Source organism: Falco biarmicus, chromosome 5, assembly GCF_023638135.1.
Source record: "Falco biarmicus isolate bFalBia1 chromosome 5, bFalBia1.pri, whole genome shotgun sequence".
In the NCBI taxonomy this organism is placed as follows: Eukaryota; Metazoa; Chordata; class Aves; order Falconiformes; family Falconidae; genus Falco; species Falco biarmicus.
In genome coordinates, this window is record NC_079292.1 from 57,823,938 (window position 1) to 57,842,666 (window position 18,729).

Below are 18,729 nucleotides of genomic sequence, written 5' to 3' on the forward strand. Positions count from 1 at the left end.
GTGGGCAGGGGAAAGGTGCTGGACAACTTTGTGGCATGATGATAAAGAGTTGAATGTTTACAAATGTCTGTGATGGAGGTAGGTCAACAGAGCTCAGCATAAGCATGTGGGAAGCCTGTTAGCACTCAGTACCTCTTTGGCTGCCCCTTCAGCATCTTTCTTTTGCAACAAGTCCTTCCTGTGCTTTACATCTTCATTGCAGCTGGAGGCTGGGGCAGGAGCCTCCACAGCAGGCCCTCCCCTCTGCTGTTTCGGGGAGTGACTGTGCAGAGGAAATGGATAAAAGGAGCGGAGGGTCAGGGTTTAATTACCCCATTGCATGCAGAGATGAGTGATGGACAGAGACTGTCAGTGGGTCACTGATTAGCTGCCATGGAGCAGACAGAGGAGGGGGGAAACGTGATGAGCCCCCAGGACAGACCACTGTTGGGGAAAGCCATGACACATGGAGATGGCAGCTCATAATGGGGGACACTTTCCCCAGTTGTTTCCCCAGTTCTTCGTTCCCCTCTTTGTCCCAACTCCATCAGGAGCCCTGTGGACTCAGAAGCCTCCTGCTGGTCCCTGGCTGCTTCACTGGTTATGGGCAAGTGTTGCTGGGGTGGCAGGTCCCCCTTGAAGGATGGGGAAGAAGGTGTGACATCTCCTACCAACTGTACTGAGCTCTTGTCTCCTTGTGTGGAGATGGTGAGGAAGGATTGAGGGAGGGAAGAAGGGAAGGAGGAACAAAAAGGCAGGAGGGAAGGAAAGGAAGAAGGCTGAAAGAAGCAGCTGCTGGCCGGTGAGGTGTAATACACACACAGTGCTCCTCTGCACAGGTGTGAAGGTCTCCTGCAGAGACATCAGCCCAGCCAAAGTGGAAACCGGGCTGCCTGTCTCCAGCCCCACTGCCTCACCACTGCCTCCCTTGGACATGGCTGAATGCCTCAGGTAATAAATCTCTCTCCCCATTGCATTCCTGGCATCTCTTGGCTCTGGGGCTGTAAGAGACCAGGATTATTGTTTTGGCAGATTTGGTGACCTGGTTTTGTGTAAGCAGAATGCAGAAGTAACAAGTTTCGTAAGTCTTACCCCTTCTGCTCCCGACCCCATAGGTACTTCCCCCTCCTTTCCTTGTCACGCTCATATCAAGCCCTTGTTCTTCCTCCCACCACACTGCCTCTGAGCCCAGCCTCCATTTCCTACGTACTCCACAACTCAGTCAACTCTTATCCCTGCCCCTGCCCTTAGTCCTGCCGTACAATGTCATACCTAACGTTCTTCCACCAGTCCTGTTACCCTTGGTCTCAAGACTCCTCTTTTTCTCCTTTTCCCTACAATCCCTCTACACATCCTCTTTTGGATTTTGACCTTCAGTTTGTATCTCTAGTCACAGTTGTCCTCTAAGGTCCTGCTTCCCGTGTCCCCTCTCCCTATTCCTTTCCCTTTCTTGCCTTTACTCACCCATCCTTTACTCTTCTTTCCTGTCCCCTTCACCCCTCATCTCCCAGCGTTGTTTGCATGAATTGTCTCTGGAATCATGAGATCACTGTTTTTTTCTGCCTCTGTCAGTGGGAACATCACATTAAGGAGCGTGGATAAGTGACCGGGGGCCATTGGGGTGACTCTGGCACCCCCTGTCCCCACCCTCCTTACCCCCCTCTTCTTCTGTATCAAAGGAAGCTTTGTTGTCGAAAAGCAGAAAGAGAAAAGCAGATAAAAAGGCGGAACATGTGATCTCATTGGCTTTATTTAGCCATCCAGCTATTCCTCCTCTCTTTTCTTGATTCATCCAAAATTATCTATCCATAATCCATCCTTGGGCTTCACATCTGTGAAAGAGATGGTGGTAGACTCTCTTCTTCCAAAGGGACTTCAACAGCTGACCTCTTGGTCTCCACAGTGTGCAAAGATGACCCTGACGGGGCCCTCTAGGCAGTGTACTGCCTTTGACTGCAGTAGTCTCCATTGCAGGACTGTGGGATCTCACCCTGTAAAGGGGAACTGGAGCCAGGGAGAAGCAAATCCTTTTCCTTGTTTCACCATTGCTAAACAGGGGTTTCTAAGAGGATCCAGCAATGCATTGCTTTATCGGGGCACTGCTTGGTGGGGAGGTTAGTGTTTGTAGCATTAGATGCACAACATTTGAATTAATGAGTTTCTGGTTCTGCCAGAGACTTGCTTTTCTGACGGGTAAAATTCTTCATCTCAGGGTGTTTCAGTTATGCTTTGCGATGGAGATGATCAGTGTTTATCTACTAAGGCTGACTGTACGCTCCTGGCGAGCACCCTGTATGATAGAGCTACTGTGAGGACAGGGGAGCACAGCTGGGATTGCAATAAGGACTCCTCTGTCTATGTTGGGATTCATTTAGATGCTATCAAACCAGGAGGCATTATTATATGTTCCTTAATTGTTACATATTAGATGGGTTTGATGCTTTACAATGAAAGCTGCTCTGCATGCAGCTTCAAAACAGATACAGTTGACTTGGCACAAATCTTAATTGTGAGCACAGTCATATGAATATAAGGAGTTTGTCAGTGCACTGTTTTCATGATGTTTTAACCAGCTTGGTTAAAATCCACCAGACAAGTCCTTCTAATGTGGGTATATAATGGTCCATTTACCTGTATAGTCCATTTCCCTTCTCTACAGGAATAAAAATTCTCCAGATAACGCCTTAAATCCACAGCTTTGTACACGTGTGTGCGGGAAGTCACTAAGGCTGAAAGGTAATGATTGTTTCAAGGGCTTTCCAAAATAGTTAAGGCACTGAATGCAAGAAGAGTACAGAAAGCTTGGCAGATGGAGCCAGGCAGTATATGCCATGTTCACCTAAAGAACAACACAAACTGAGATGGACTTGGACAAATGGTAGTCAGAGTAGTGAAGAGGGTCTGTGGAAGATGAGCAGAAAGGCAAAACCAGCAAGATTTGCTTCAGGTGAGACTGAAGAATTTGATTTTCTTGCAGAAGGCAGTATCAGTGAAGGGTATACCCAAATGCTCTAAAAGGTAGGGAGGTAGGAATCTGGCTGGGGAATTGTTTCTGTTGCAGAAAAGTCATCGTGGAAATTGCAGTGAGTTTAGCATCATGTGAACTTTTACATATCTATGTATGTATGTGTAAAATGACTCAGTGAAGCAGTATGTGCAAGGGGCTATATCTAGAAGGATGTCTGTGGGAATGCCTGAGGTAATTCAATGGGGTGTGGGAAGACATGATGTCCATGGGGATTTGTCACAGCTTTTCTGTGGTAGGAGCTCACGCACAACCAGATTTATAGCAATAGTGCAGAGAAACTATATGACATTACAATCTATCCAACAAAGAGTGTTGATTCCAGCTTACAAACAGCTGAATCAGTAAATGTGGAAGCCAGAAAGTGACTTTTTTGTGTCTCCCATGTGTTTTTTAATAAATGCAGACTGAAGCTTCCACTGGACTCCTGCCAGCTCTGGGTCCCTATCATTTGATTTTCCTGAAACAGGCACCATGACTCCATTTGAAAGACATTTCCATTAGCATGTTGGACTGATTCAACTTATATCCTGCCCTGTTGTGTCCGACTCATTTTCCCCTATCTCTAGGAGAAGCCTGAGGGAAGGCAGAGGGCCCTTCACATAGATGCTCAAGGTCTCTATCAGATAATAGCTGAAGAAATATTTGCCATGACCAGCTATGGTCATTTTTTGCCATTCCTTAGTCACTTGGCAGCCAATGGAGGGAAGAGGCGAGAGCTGGGTGGGGGAGAGTAAATGAGACAGAGGGACAAGAACAAAAGATTCTTTTGTGGTACAGAGAGAGAGAAAAGGGAAAGCATCACCAAATGCCCAGAAGCCATGTTTGTAACAAGAGACCTATTCTCTCAGCTACTTGGAAAACAACTTGGAGTAAAAGGCCCTGGTTGAATTAACCCTTCATGGAGGCGACTTACTAAGCATGCAGGAAAGATGCATGGTGGTGGGAGGTGTAATCTGTGTGGCAAGGTAGCACTGTTGGCTCTTGGGCAATTTAAAGCAAGGATTGGTTGTCTGGGAAGAGGAAGCAGGAATGACATTAGGTGGTTTGGCCAGACCAAAGTTTTAAAATGTCAGATGTCCTTTCTTCACAGGAGCTTCAATACTGGCAAAGATCACTGGAGGGGTTTTTGCAGCATATGAGGCAATGACTCCTTTTCATTGACATTTTTGCTAGGGATGCTGGCACCTAGGACTGTGGAGAGAGAAAGGAAAGGAAAACACCACACTTAAAATGTATGTTTTGCTGCAGCACAATCTTGTCCCATCACAGCCTCTGTGAATTCAGTTCCTATTGTTGGCCTTCAAAAAATCTGTTCTCCGACATTGCATCTCTCTTGCTCATGTCTTAGACCTCCCTTTAGCTGATAAGAACAATTTTACTGGAGTTAGAGGTTCTCTATACAAATGCATTGACAGTAGGCCAAATCCCACAACCTCAAAGAAACAACCAGCTTTATTTCATTGTGAACACCCTCTCTTAGCCACCTCCCTGCCCTTTCTAAGGAGGCTTCCTCTTTTATTGAGTGGATATTTGGGTGAAAGGGGACTTCTGTGATGACGGTATGAGAAAAAGTTTTACACAGGGAAAGAGAATGTGCAGCTATTTGAAGATCCAATATGGGATATTGTCATATGCCAGGTTTGTTTGTATCTGAGCTTGCTTCCAGGTGCTCTGCAAATTGAAAGAAGTGAGACAGATCTGAAATAAATGCCTTTTCTCCCCATGACAGTACAGAAGGGACAGCACCCTGCCTCTGGAGCATCCTCACATAGCTCCAGGCAAAGGGAAGTAAGGAGCAGTTTGGAAATGGAAAGACAGTCCTCCTTTCTGCTTCCTTGCCTCGCCAGGACAGGAGCAGTGTCCACTATCATGGGTTGCCCATCCCCCTTGGCTCGATGGCGCAGATGGAAAGGATGCAGTGGGTGCCCACGGAGCCCGCAGTCAGGTGGGCTGCTGAGCGGATGTGAGATGCACAAAACATTACGACTGTGCTTTCGTAAATAAGCAATCACATGGGACTCGTGTGCGTGTGTTAGAGCAGCGCTTTGAAAATAACCAGGAAAATCATGTGGCAACAGAAATCTGCCCTCCCCCTCTCCCTAACCTTCTCCCTCCCTTTCCTCTCCTTTCTTTCTCTCTCTCTCTGTCTCACTGAGTTGGTAACCACAAAGGCTGGAGCTGAATTTTGCTCCCATTAACCCCATATAGCGTTTTGGGGTGTCTGCATTGGCACTTGGTCTTGGTGGCCAACCTACCTGTGCCACTCAGACCACTTGTGCTGTGTGATGTCCCCTGCAGCCCTACGAAGGAAATTTTCAAGTTCAGTCTCCTAGAGGGATTGAAGGACATTTACCCAGAGGGGTTGCTAAATATGATTACATCCATTGCTCAATGGGATTTTCACTGTTGCAGCTCTGAGTCCAGCAGAAATTGACTTTTTTTTGGCACTATGGTTTTAATACCTGACTGGCACTTAATGGAGTCACTTGCAAGGTCAGAAGAGTGAATCCTGGAGTTTGAAATGCAGTTTGGAAACTAGGAAGCTTGACGTTCTGCACTGCTCCCTCACACAGCTCATTCACAGTAGCACAGCATGGCAGGAGTCTCAGACCATTAAAATCTCAGCTGAGCTAAGAGCAGGTGATGTTCTGTGTAGAACAAGTGCCACCACACTACCAATAAATGCATGTCCTTGAGCCTTGGCTCCACTAATGGCCTCCTATTGTAACTTAGTTCTTACATAGGTATGGCTACCAGCCTTGCTGCACGCAAAAAGCCTAAAGAGTCAGAAAGGGAAGGATTTAGTGGGCTGTGCCAGGTGAGGCTCAACCTGTCCTGCTGTCCTTGGGTGGTGTTGCCAATCATACCTTATTCTACTGTATGTTCCTCCAGCTATCATTTCTTCCAAGCTGGCCTTTCCTAGCTTAGAAGCTCAGGATCTTAGGCTCCAGCCAATAAGGCCTTCACCTTTTCCTGTATTACGTATTCCCCCAAATACATTTCTGCTCATGACACTTTCACCTCTCCTCTCTCTTCTTTCTTCTTTCTTCTTTTCCCATTTGTCCTTAAAACAGTGGAAGACTTTTCCTTAAACAGGTGGAAGGATTTTAAAGCAAAATCTCTTTTTTTTTTTTTGCAAGAGATCCATCTGGATTTGAGTCAAGAGGATCTGCTGGAGGCAAAGCAATAGGACACAAGGTGTGGAAGTGAACTGAAGAATGAATGCATCTGTATCGGTATGATGTGCCGGGCATTTCAGGGGGACCAATGCTGTTAACCTGTTTGAGATAAAGTGCCACAAGCTCTTAAAGTCATGGTGACTTCTGTAAGATCCAGACATTTTTACCTAAAAACACATTTCAAGTGTCTCAGAGCTGAGCTTCTGTTGCCTTGCAGCTGGTACATCCTGGTTCAGCCCCTTACTGGCTTAGACAGGCTAGACTATACTGGTCCCTGAATGGAGTGTGGCTTGAATTTGGTTAGAATGGCCTGCATATGGCTGGCTTGGTCTGAGTTACACTGGATTTGACCCAGCTGAGCTACATTTATGTGGACTGAGTGCAATCTGAATGCAAGTTTGAGGTGGCAGCTTGTGATAGGCATGTTCTGGGTAGGCTAGAGTTGACCGGGTTAGCTGCTTTAGACTGTGCTGAATTCGGAGCTGAAAATGTGACTGGTTTGGACTGAGTTAATATTTTTGGTGGATTGGAGTGGGCTGATGGGAAGAGTTTTCCAGGATACAGGGCTGCTGGAATGGAGCAAGTGACTTCACTGTGGCTGGTTTAAAAGCCTTGTTTCACCTATACCAGAACCTGTTGCCTCATCTGGGAAGCTGTTTGCTGGACCAGCTTCCCATGGATAGCAAAAAGGTTATTCAGCAAGTGCTGAAATGGGATCCCCACAAGGCTGACAAAAATTTTTAGTTCCTCAGTGTCCAGCTGCTCCAGGCCATCTCCTTCTCCCACAACCAGCGAGTGGTTCATGCCAGAACATGCGCATCTTCTTCCCAGTCAGGTCCACCAGGTCAAATCTGTTCATAACCGAACATCCTAGTTCAAAAAGGAAAATCCTCCTGTCTGAGAAATTCCCCAAGCAAGGATGGCTACCAGTGTTTCAAGGGAGGAAATAGGACCTGAAAGCCTCACACATGACTTCTCTTTTAATGACTAAGTTTCCTTGATAGCATAAGATTTCTTACAGTCTAATATGGTGCGTGGAATGCATTGCACAGTGTTACTTATCAAGGGGATAAAATAAATATTTATAATTAACTTGGACACCAGATGAAGCCCCACATAAAAGAAAATTCGGACTGGTTCCAAATAAATGATGTCTCAACATAAAAAATTGTACCTGGATGATGTGACAAGTCAGTCTAGGTGATGGTGCTGCCAAATCCCTTCCCTCCCCACTTATTCTGGCTCTGCTTTAAAAAAAACAGAACGAAATTTGTAGTGACGGGTAGGAGACGTTGTGGTCCCACAGGGAGAAGCAGAGCCCCATCTCCATACACAACTAGCAGAGAGTGGAGCAGGAGAGTGGAGGGTAGCACAGTGCTGTACAGCTGCAGGGCTGCTCACAACAGGGCAGAGCTCCCAGAGAATGTGCTCTTTGTTCCTTGCCTTTAAAGGGTAAGAGAAACACTTATGCATGGCAAATTAGCCCAAAAATGTATTTCTCTAAAACACCCGATTGTCTGGCCAGCTCTGCAGCTGCAGGGAAGTTCCAGGGAGAGAAGGGGGAGGTGGCGGGAAGGAGAAGGAGGGAGGCAGGGAAAGAGGATTTTGATGGCTTGGAGGGGGAAGGCAAGATGACTGTGTGAATGAGGGAGAAATTCTTGTCTCAATTCAAACAGAGCTGACCAGCGATCGAGGGGACCCCTGACAGAGGGGCCACGTTGGTGGCCAGGGAACCATGGATGCTCTGTGGTCTCCTGGGGGGTAGGGAGAAGAGGGGACATGAGACAGCTGTGCTTCAGACAGCACAGGAGCAGGCACTGGTGCAGCCGGCGGTGCTGGGGAATCCTGCTGCCCGGCAGGTTCAGCTGTGCCATCTGGGCCGGGATGTTCAGCAAGCAGTGCCATGCTCCTCTAGTCACTGTGTTGCACGTCCCAGGGGCCGATGGGCTGTGACTCCTCTCCCACTTCAGAGCAAAATGTGCAGGGTGTGACTCTGTGGAGCTGCAGGGCCTGTGCTGTTCCCAAGAGGTGACACTTGCATTTAAAATATCCCAGACATCCCTCTTGATTAGGAACTTGATCTGGGCTTGTTATGAATTTCCAGCCCAATGCTGATAGCCATGTAAAAACTCCCAGACCACTTCTGGCAGGTAAATGGTTCCTTGAACTTCCCTGGGGTTCAGAAAGCAAAACCTAATGGTTTTTCTTGACAGCTGCTCAGACTGTGATGTTCATGGTGAGTGCCACAGTCCTGTCCCTGCTCCAAGGCATGCCACTGAAAGCAGAGTCAGGCTCACCATGAGCACAGCTGAGACCTCAGTGTCCAAGGTGTGTCTCCCCACACTGTCTGGAGTAGCATATCCTCTTTTGTGTGCGTGGTGAGTATTTATTTTCTCTTCCATTTTCTGCTGATGTGGATAATGACTTTGCAGGCACAGCCTTGAGGCAGCCTGGTCGGTCCTCATTACCACACACTGAATGCTCTTGGGGACATCTATGGTGTGATCCAGATGCTGCTCTCAGGGGAATTATCTCAGGCTCGACTTGGCCTTTGAGGACACTCAGGGGTGCACTTGTCTGCTATAAATCCAGGTCCCAGTGCTCTGTCCTTTCTGTGACATGACGTGACCTAGTCTGGGCAGACAAGACCATCTCCTTCAAAGCCACCAGTGCCATCTGCTATAAGAGCTGATGAGATTGGTAGGTAGCCTTAGATTAGACAAAGCTTAGACTGCCCATGAGAAAAAGAGAGATGTGAATGTCTCAGAAGGCGATTTGGCTTTGATACATTTCTGTGACTGACTGGCTCAGGTGTAGGATTGGTGTTGCTGCTGGTTCAAGTTGGCACAGGCAAACTGTACTCTGTTTCCAGGTTGCTGCTAAACTCACTGTGTGACCAGATTTTCCAAGGAAAACCCTATAACTCTTCAGGTTTGTAATCCAGAAGTCCCATGAATCCCCTCTCACTGGACTAGAGGAAGGGAAGGACAGGTGGACTTGGGTGGTGTGGCACTGGAGCAGGTTGCCCAGAAAAGCTGTGGATGCCCCATCCCTGGCAGTGTCCAAGGCCAGGCTGGATGGGGCTCTGAGCAACCTGGGCTAGTGGAAGGTGTCCCTGCCCATGGCGGGGGGGCTGGAACTAGCTGATCTCCAAGGTCCCTTCCAACCCAAACCATTGTATGATTCTGTGATTCTATGATGTTTATCTGAACAAGTTGTGATACTGACTGCTGGTGGGAATTACTCATTCTTTCTTTTCAGAGTTTACATGAAGATGCTTTGGATGACACTGGGTATGGAGGTACCTACTGGCTGTGAAGCAGTAGCTGACAGGTAAGCCAGAATTAGCTTTGAGAATTTCCTATAGTGGAGAAGCTGATCAGACTTGTGCTGGAGAAAGAGTGTGATGGGCAGAGGGGGAGGTGGGGAACTGAACCACTCTTGAAATCAGGGGCTGGGGGAAGCTGTTGACAGCTGTATAATCCTTTTGTCGCTACCTGACTCATCTCTATGTGGCCAGTGGGATGGCTCACTCTCATTTTATATTTACATGGGAGAAGAGGGTACAAAAATGTTAGCTTTAATTAAGTCAGCAATGTTTCTCAGCTTTGACGCACTTCATTTGCCACTTCTGTTGAAAAGAGGTCCCTCCATCCCATCCCCTCCTTTCCTCCCCTCCACTTGTACAGCTTCAGACCTTCACAGCCCCGCGACCCAGCTCCTCATATGTCCCTTTAGAAACACCCTGAGCAGCAACCACACAAAGACATGTGACCACGTTACATGAGTTTAAACCTCTAGCTTTTAAGTGCCAGCGCTGGGCTTCATGCTTGACCTTCAGAGGGTGGGTGGCACAGATTGATGGCAGGCCTGCTGGGGCTGCTGGGGGTCCTGAGATCACTTGAGGCAAGGTGGGACTTGGGGAAACAAAGAATCCAAGCACAATCCAGCAGTCTGTGGAGACACTGAGACCTCCCAGGGATGGAAAGGATGTGGCATCACCTAAGGGTGGGAATGACTGATATCGGGGAAGCATTTATTGGTCAATAATTTGCCAAGAAATGGGACTTCAGGGGAATGAAACCAGCTGCAGATCTAAACCTAGTTCAACAAGTAATTTTGGCTGGAAAGTGAGTGTGTGCGTGTGATTTTTAAAATATCAAAACATTTCATTTCAGGACAATGTTCCTAAACTGTTACGTTTTCTAAGTGCCAGAATGTTGCGAATGGACATTTTCAAAGGGAATTTCTGACATTTCATTTCAAACCAGCTTTTTGCATTTAAAACTTGACCTGGGTTGAAATATGAGAGGTCAGACACGAGAGTCTAACAACACAAAATAAAACCTGCTATTTCAAGTTCAGCAGAATGATTCGGTCTCTGACTTATGCCATTTGAAAAAAACAAAAAAAATCACAGCAGAGCTCCTGTGCACATCCAGATCAATGTGCCCCTACACAACACCTCTGAGGTGATGGAGACACTGGAGCAGAAACAGACAGTGTGGCTGGGATAAAACTGGCCAGGTAGTGGCCTGAGATGAACTGGAAAATGCCCTTGAGCATCCCAGACAGAATTTCACTCTCATCTCAACAAACTTCACTCTGATCTCAGTAAGGCTATTTATGGTGGGATGTGCACCTCTTAGGGATGCTTGCATCTGTTCAGCTCCATGGGTAGCAACAAGCAGAGCAATGACGAGCAAAGCTCCTGTTGCTGTGGCAGTTTTACCTGCGCTGTCATCTATCTTTAGGCAAAGAGGTGACCAAAGTACCATCATCTTCCAGCACTGTCCCACTGATCCCTATGAAAACCAGTGGAACTCTCCATGGGGATGTGTCCATAGGCAGCTGCAGGGGAAAAAATGCAAGCGCAAGCAAGGTCTGGGCGCAAGAAAATCTCTAATTTGTGAAGGGGCCCTGGTGCTTCTCCTAATGGGTGGGCAGGTTGGGGGATGATGACCAAGCAGGATGAAGGACACTGCTAGTGCTTTGAGAAGATGCTGTACCCCCCAGCTGCCTCTTCTGTACAAACGCAGGTTCAGCCTCGAGGGACATGAAGAATAGCCTTCCCCCCCCTTCCCCGCTGGCTCCAGCCCCTTGCTCCCTCCGCCCCATCCTCTCTGCTGTGCGCACGTGGTCCCCTCTGGCCATGAATAGAGTTGGCACGGGAAGGGCCAGCCCAAGCCACTGGGGCTCACAACTCCCAACCTGAATAAGCAGCATAAAGGCACAGAGCAGCCCCGTCGCAGCTCCATCCCGACCCATCCTCCCCAGCTGCAACAGCATCCGCTGTGGGCCCAGACTGGCCATTCTTACCAAGTCCTTCTGTGCCGTTTGTCTTTCTCTCCCTCTCTGCCTTTTTTTTTTTTTTTTTAATTTAATCCCCTTTTTTCGAACATATCATTACAGGAGCAACAAAAAAGATGGGACAATACAGCCATTGATGAACTGCTCTCGTCCTCCCGTCCCGATCCCCCCCACTCACTCCCTCCCCTCCTCTGGTGCGTGCCAACACTCTTTCCACCCGCCCAGGGCTGGAGCCAGCGCCAAACAACCTCTGCTAATAAACAAGAGGAACCAGATAAACCAGGAACACAATAGAGGGATTTGTTGCACTTTAGTGATGGTGGGAACAATGTCAACTCCGTGGCGCAGCTGCATGGACCCCCTCCCATACTCTCCCCCCACTGCCTCACGCCCCCTGCGCACTTGCAGCCCAACACTGTGATTTATGAAAGGCCAAAGGTCATCGTGCATTAAAGGGCTCCTTTCTTGCATCATTTATTAACCCCTCTATGACAAGGCATACTCATTGTGGTGGTGGTACAAGGAGCGGGGAGGGGGCGGAGGAGTCCATCCTAGCAGCACTGTGCATCTCTTAGAGGATGCTGAGATGCAGAATTAGTGCTTAAGCTGCCTGGTTTTGCACTGACCTGATGTGTGTGGGGAGGAGGGGAAGCTTTGGTGAGGTGCATTTCGGCCAGCAAAAGCAACTCCTGCACTCCAGCGCAGCTCTGGTCACTTTTCATGCAGGTCACCGTCTGCCTGACCTGCATTCACTGCCAGACCGGATCGTGGTCCATGCTGTGGCCATGCTGACCCAAAGGGTTGCCCTGAGGACCCCATCGTCTCTGTATGGTAGGGTTGACTACGTTGCATCACGAGAGCCTTGGGTCACCTTGTGCTACCAGGCATGGTCACGTGGGCAGTCCATGTTGCAGCTGGGCAGAGAGGAAGCAGGGGGCCATGGAACAGGGTGGACCACTCCAAGGTCTCCTTCTCATGCTAGTAGACATATGGCCAAAATATCTACTTGTCTCACCAGAGCTGATCGCCATTACAGGCAATGCTGCAGTGTCACCATGCAGCACTTTCAAGCCTTCCTGTGCAGCTGTGAAGCAACACTGTGAAACACTAGTGACATAACTCACTGGCCTGATCTTTTTCTTCCAAAATTGCAGTGACCAAGTCAGTTTGGGCAAAATGATGCAGTGGCAAAGGGGTCAGCAGTGAATTTTGTGGTCCACTGAGCTACCACCCCATGTCCCAGGCCATGCTTGAGGGCTCCCTAGAGACCCTCTCCATGGGCAAGCTGGCTTGGGAGGACAAACCCCAAGGCCATCACAGGCTGGGGGCAATGGGGAAGCCCTGGAGAGGGGATGTCTGCTGGGGTTCATGTCCACCATGAGGGCAGTGGGGTTGTGCTGGCTCCTGTCTGCCTGGCCCATCCCTCCCAGCTCAGCAGAGGGGAAGCTGTGGTGTTGACAGGTTGGGACATCTTCCCCCTGCAACGAAGCAGTGGGTAATAAGGGACCTTTGAGTACGGGTGTCACGGTGAGCCCCTGCACAGGGCAGAGGGGACATGGAGGTTGGGGTGAAGGGGAAGACAGTCCCCTGCCCAAATGCCAGCTGGTAACACTAGTTACCAGCCCAGCGGCTCCTGCCCTGGCTTTGGTGCCTCAGCCTTGGGCTGTGCTCCCTCGCTCGCTCACTCTCCCTCACATTCCTCCGGGAGCTGATCAGGGCTTGAATGACACCCCAGATGACTCTTTGCTATTAATTCCTGTGAACAGAAAGGGCTCCTTGTTCTCCCAGTCCTACTCTCTGGAGGAATTACAGGGGCCAAGGCAGCAGGCTGAAGCCTTCCTGACTTAACCCTTCCCCCGGCTCCCCAGGAGCCTCCCTGCAGCCAGAAGACAGGCAGAAGTGAAGATCACCCCGGAGCCACCTTGGTCACCGCTGAACAAGCCCACTGCGGTCACTCAGCACTACTACAACCACAGGTCCTGTTGGGAGGGTCCCCTTTTCTCGTTGTTCTGCACAATCTTGTACAATTCCCCTTTTCTCCCCTCTCGGCATCTCTCTGTCGTGCAGACTGAGAGCACCCAGCTCCCTCCATCACATCACACTGGATATGCCAGACTCCATCTGAGAAAAGGCAAACCCTGTCCACTTCTCCTCCAGCTCCCCACCCCTTCAGCGCTTGCTTTTTGGGGTTCACTTTTTGGAGGTACACCTGGCCTTTCCAGCAGGAGATGAGGGGGTTAACAGCCAGGGAGGCTCCTTGCCACTCATCAGAGCAGGTAGCAGACAGACAGGCTTACCCCATTCCTCTTTGATCTTCCCAGACCCAAGTAATGCAGGAATATTGTCCTGTTTTGCCATCACGAGTCCTTGTGCACCCATGAAACAATGAGCTGACCAAGACGATGGGCCAGGAGTTGTTTGGAGTCTTTCAGTGCTCAGGGGTGCTTCTCCTCTCTCCGTTCCATAAGGTTTTCCCTACACCTCCTCTGTAAATCAGCTGGTGCCATAATCCACTGTTTTAGAGCAAAAAATGCTGCTGAGCAGCCTCCTGCTCGGCCACATCAAGGCATGCATGCCAGTGGCAGCAGCAGTGTGGTTCCCTGCACCTGCAGCAGCCCTTGGTGTGCCTTGCAGAGGGAACGGGGTTTCTCCTGCTCCAGAGCCACGTGGGACTCTGCAACCACATCCCAGACCCAGTCCCCAAAAAGCTTCCCAAGACTCCCATCCCATCCTGGGGTGATGGGACTGCAGTGCTGCATGCTGATCAGCATCACCCATGCTGTGTCACCCATGGGGAATGATAACCCCAGAGCAGGGCAGCTGCTGCAACCTTTCTTTTGCTGCCCTGTGCAGGGCACTGGATTGACAAACAACTCGGGTAGTAAACAACTCCAGGCATTGCCTGCCTTTTGTTTCACCGCACACCCCCTGCAGCTAACTGTCCTGTAACCACATGGATGTGATGTGGTGCTGCCAAAACCCAGGCAGGGCTGCAGGCAGGTCTTTGCTTTTGCCGAGTGACCCACACCACTTTATCTCTCCTCAGGCTGCCTTGCGGGCAGCCAGCTCGCCAATGCCCATGACTGGAAGCAAAGAAGCGTCTGGGAAGGTCTAGGACCAATATTGGGAGCTTCAGCCAAAACTGGCAAGGGGTGATGAAGACCAGAGGCCAGCAGTGCTTCCTGTGCCCGGCTCCCTGTTAGGATGCCTATGGCACAAGGCAAATGGAAGAGTTCTTTGGAGATCACAGCCATCGCAGAATCGTGGAGGGTGACACAAACGTAGGCTCTGGGGACACTGTGCTGCTTCTGTTCACGGAAAGGCCTTGAAAATGACCTGCATGCTGGGAGCCTCGGAGGGTGGTTGTGACATCAGATCAGGGAGGAATTTGGAGAGAAGGGCATGAGGAAGTGGTGGAGACAGAGCTGGGCTTGGGTGCTCCAGCAAAGGGTATGGCCTGGTCCTGATCTCTCCCAGGCTGCCATCAGTCATGTCCCATGATGTCTCACGAGTGAGACTAGCTGCAGACCCATAGATATTCCAAGCGTTTGGTGGCCTCTCCCTTTGCTCCTCCCTGCTTTTCCTTGGAGCATCACACTCAACCAAACTTCAAATAAAAAGAGTAACTGTTTGAAACCTTGCTATTTTTTCTAGTTCTTTCATGACTTCCTCTGTGGATGGTTCATAAGGTCACCTGGTCACGCCCTCACTACCCTCCACTTCCCCCACAGGATTGAGTAGCCAGCTTCCCAGCTATTTTATGGTCATGGTGATGAGGTGTGAGAGGGTCCCATGGCATCTCCACACCAAAGGGGCCATGCAGTTCTCACTGAGGATATTGGATATATTATTTCTGGCTGGGGCAGCAGGACTTCCAGCATGGGTCAACTGTTCCTGCCATCCACAACCTTCCCACAACCACCTGAGTTTCCTGGTCCTCTCCCTTTCTCTGTCTCCTTCCTGGTCTACCACGGGAATGAGCAAATCCATTCAGATTTGGGCGGGGAGACATTCCCCTTTTCCAGCAGGAGGGCTGCCACCCTCCTCTTGCTCACCGAGCCCTCCCTTCTAGCCATGGCGGGACCAGCAAGCCTCATGCTGGCAAAGATGCAAATCCCACGTGGGAGCTGGGCTTGGCTTTGGCGTGGGAGACCTGGTACCCATCCCCAGCAGGGAGAGAAGGGGAGAGTTCTGCATCCCCCTCCCCAGCACAATGTTGGGATGGTCACCCCCTGTCCTTCCCACAGCATCACAGGGGGACACAGCCAGTGCAAAACCACACCAGCCTGTCCTGCGTGGGCAAGGCGGCAGCAGGGGCAGGACCCCCTCCCATACCCAAATCCCAAACCTTGCCCCCCCCCTCCTGCCCCTAATTGTCTCACGTGCCCACCTCCATGGGAAAGGGATTTTGCAGAGAGACGTCCATCCCAGCGGCCATCCCCATCCCAGCCACCGCTGCTGCCTCAGCTCCTCCTAGCCCGGGTTTCCTCTCCCGTCTTTGGGTCTGGAGCAAGCTGGACGCTTTTAAAAAGCTTTTTATGTGCGTGCGTGTGTGTGTGTGTGTGTGTGTGTGAGTGTGTGTTAATCACATGATTGTCGTTCACCTGTATCCTGAACAAAGACAGCACACTGTTTAAGGCCCAAACAAGAAAGCCGGCAAGGGAAGGAGGGGGGGGAGTTGGGAAAACTGAAGGGGCTGTTGAGAGAGCGGGCGCGCGGGAGAAAATCCTTATCAAACTCCCAATTCATGGGTCTCCCTTTCCCTCAGCACACTGCGGGTATTGTTTGGCTGGGGTGTGTGTGTGTGTGTGTGTATTTTTTTGAATGTCTGTGTCGTTCCCCCCTCACTCCCCAGCTCTGACGCCGTTTTACTGTATGGAAAGATTTCACGGGGAACCCCTCCCATTTTCCCAGGCAGTCCTGGGACAATACCAGTGCTGTGTCCCTGAGCTGGGCAGGGGACAAAAACTGGCCCTGGCTTTTGTGATGGGGATGCTGTTGCTCCTCTGCTGCAGAGGGGCTCTCCCCTCTTACTCCTCCCTTGCCATGGGTGCAGGGCATGGGTATCATCTAGCAAAATCCCTCCCCAGCAATGTCAATGATCCCACCTTGGTAGTGGATGTGTCTCATCAACATGGTCCACTTGTTGAAACTCTACTGAGCAGGTGCCCCTGCCTGCCCCTGTGATGATGCACCTTGCTCACCGAGTGCCCAGGCCAGAGCAGGGTGCCTTTCCCGTCATCCTTGGGAGCGGTGCAGATGCAGGGGCATCTAGCATGATGGGACATCTCCACTTTGCACCCAGTTTTACCCTTGCCATCCTGACATGGCTTTATGATGGAGAAGTGGCATCCTTCCACCTTTGCATATTGGGGACTGAGGCCCAAAGAAAGAATTTCACGGATGCATCACAGCAAATTTGTGGCTTAGCAGCGTCTCTGCCTCATGAACCACCTTCACTGGTAGATCCTTCATCCACAAAGGACTGTCCCCTTTTATGGATCTGGAGCACCTCATCCATAGAAATATATGCTGAAAAGAAGGGGTGGAAACCTGCTATATGAGCATTTCCCTAGGGACTAGGCATTAGGAAGACTGGCATCTAGAAAGACCACTTCTGCAATGTTAGCTGTTGTGGCAAGCTCTTGCGGGGTCCTTGTGTCTAAAAAGGGTTCCCAGGGGATGCTGGAGGAAAAGACATGCCACTTCAGTGATTCCTGAAACAGGGATGGTCTCCTCTCCTTCCCCTCTGCCCATCTTATCATCTCAACTGAAGAGAAAGCGTCACACCTCTTCCTGCTGCTGTAGAGGTGCATTTTCCACAGCTCGCTCTCCTGCATCCACCTCTTTGTAGCACAAAAGATGATAGATAGACAGGAGAGACTTGGAAAACAATATACGAGCAGTCAGTGCTGTGAGAGGTAGGCTGCAAACAGGGAAAAAGGCACTACAGAGAAAATGAGTTCATAAAGACGAGGCAGAACCAAAGGAGACAAAAAAGCAAGAAGTGGAGAAAGGCAGAATGAAGGTAAAAAACCTTTCCCTGCCATTTAAATGTGAGGAGACACAGAGACTGCAGTTTGCAAAGACTGTATGGCTGGTACATGGTCCTTTGAGGATGTCCCTGTCTGCAGTTGAGGTACCCACAGCTCTTCCAACAAGACACAAATGGGACATGGCTTTTGTCTGGCAGGTGGCAGCAGCCCCGGACAGGGATGGTGAGCAGGGGGACAAACACCAGTACAGACCCCTGTGGGTTACTGAAATCCCCTCCAGGTCTGATCTCTTTCTTGCCCCAGTTGGGAGTGGTGGGTCAGGTGCTCTTCTGCTCACCCAGACTCCATGGGCACGCAGGAAGACGTGAGCCTCACCACTCACGGTCTTGCTGGGATCAAGCACCATCTTGTTCTCCCCACAGAGCTTGCCAAGAGGCTGCTGCATTTGGGGTATGAGCTGCGCAGGCTCTGAAGCTCCTCTCAGTGCCCTGCGGGGCTCCTGCTTGGGGATCTCCAACAAAGTGCTAGGAGGATCCCTGGCCTCTCGCTCCCTACCACTTGGTGCCCAGCACCCTGTACACCCACTCTGGAGGGAAATGAGAAGTCCCTGCCCCATTGCCACTTTCCCAGGGGGTCCACAGGAACCCACCACCTAAAGGGAGGGCAAATAAACACCCTTTTCTGGCAGTTTTCTGCCCTAGGTTGGAAGTTGGCTGCAGTCAGGGGACCAAGCAGGGCAGTGTTTCTCAGCAGTGGCTATCTCCCTGTGGGACAGGAGACCAACCCTCCCGTCCTTCCAGTTCTCACACACCTCATATGCAGGGTCTCTGGACCCGAGAGGGTGAGCCTTGCTGGCGGGGGGAAGATGCCATGAACTCTGCAGCACCATTGCCTCTGCATCCAGTGGGCCACAGACAACTTTGCACAAAGTGACCTCGCCCTGTTTGGTTTTGCTGGTTATCTGTCTGCCAGACAGAGGGTGAACTGCCAAACTGCCTCTGCCTGTGTCATGGGACCCCTTCTCATGACACCCACAACCACAGTCTGTCTTGGTGAGAGAATTCATCCTATACTGCAAGACTTGAGGTTCACCAGACCCTACTTTGGTCAAGGAAGCAGGGCCTCAGTGCTGTTTTGCTAGGTTCTCCTTTGGGTTACTCAGCATACAAATTCCTCTCTTCCAAAGGGGAAAAGGCATCATATGGAGAAGAGTATCTGAGCCCGTCTTTCTTCTGGA

General features: G+C 50.2%; 1 long non-coding RNA gene across 1 annotated transcript; it reads right to left on the reverse strand.

The window, feature by feature from the left end:
• Positions 1–1,720: 1,720 nt before the first annotated feature.
• On the reverse strand, positions 1,721–16,034 carry LOC130150549 (uncharacterized). The gene is made up of 3 exons (XR_008822253.1): positions 15,887–16,034; positions 7,361–7,430; positions 1,721–4,198 (listed from the first exon to the last, which is right to left on the reverse strand). It is a non-coding gene; the product is annotated as an uncharacterized LOC130150549 (long non-coding RNA).
• Between the last annotated feature and the right edge of the window lie 2,695 nt (positions 16,035–18,729).